The sequence below is a fragment of the Elephantulus edwardii genome, unplaced genomic scaffold (genome assembly GCF_000299155.1).
Source record: "Elephantulus edwardii isolate Elephantulus edwardi_28Jun2011 unplaced genomic scaffold, EleEdw1.0 scaffold00107, whole genome shotgun sequence".
Lineage (NCBI taxonomy): Eukaryota > Metazoa > Chordata > Mammalia > Macroscelidea > Macroscelididae > Elephantulus > Elephantulus edwardii.
The window spans coordinates 2,761,421-2,762,616 of NW_006399857.1; positions in this window are offsets into that span (position 1 = coordinate 2,761,421).

Sequence of the window (1,196 nt, forward strand, 5' to 3'; positions counted from 1 at the left end):
ACTAAATTCATATTTATACTTGTTCTTGTTTGTAAGTGCTGTTGAATTGAGTTTGACTCCTAATGACCCTATGAACAACAGATTTGAACCCTGTGCTGTCCTGTACCATCCTCATAATCTGACACCCTCAGCCTATTGCTGCAGTTACTGTGTCAATCCACTTGAGTAAGGGCCTTCCCCTCCTTCACCATCCTTCTATATTCCCAAGAACTATGTCCCTCTCTAAGGAATAATTTCTCCTAACAACATTCCCAAAGTAAGTGAGGTGAAGTTCATCATCATTACCTCCAAGAGGCACTCTGACTACACGTTCTCCAAGACATACTTTTTCTTTTGGCAGTCCATGGGATCTTCAGGACTTTTCTTCATCACCACAGTTCAAAGATGTCAATTCTTCCTCTGTCGCTCTTAGTCATTGTCCAGCTCTCAGATACATAGCAATTGACTGAAAAGATTATGGCCTGTACACCTTAGTCCTAAAACTGACATCCTTGTTCCTCAATAATTGCCAGAGGTCCCTGACTACAGACTTTCTGCTAATACCAGTTCTCTTCAAGTCAGCATTGACCCAATGCCAGTTGAGTTTTCAGTGTCTCATTTTTTCTGAAGTTGATATCCAGGCCTTTCATTTGAGGCAATTCTGGGTAGGCATATGCCTCCAACCTTCCTATGAACAGTAAAAATATAAACTTCTTGTACCAACTGTTTGTTGTTGTTATTTACAACAGCTCGAAACTCTGCCCTATCTTGAACCAAACTTACTGTTTCTGACATATCTGCTCTGATTACCCCTGTCACTGAGTCAATCCTTCTCATTGAGGGTCTTCCTCACCTGCCCTGTCCCTCCAACTCTCTCAAGCATGATGTTCCTCTCCAAGGACTGGTACCTCCTTACAACATGTCCAAAGTATGTCAGACAAAACTTGAGAATTCTTGTCTCCAAGGAGCAGCCTGGTTTCACCCTCTCCAGGATAAAATGGTTTGTTCTCCTAGCTTTCCATATTATGTTCAATACTCTTCTCCAGCACCACAGCTCAAAGGTATAAATTCTCTTTTTATCATCTCTAGTTATTGTCCAGCTTTCTGATTCATAGCAATGAAGACTGTGGCCTGTATCAGGCACACCTTAGTCTCCAGACTGAGACTGTTGGTCTTCAGTACTCTAGCGAGGTCCCTCACATCAGACTTTCCCAACA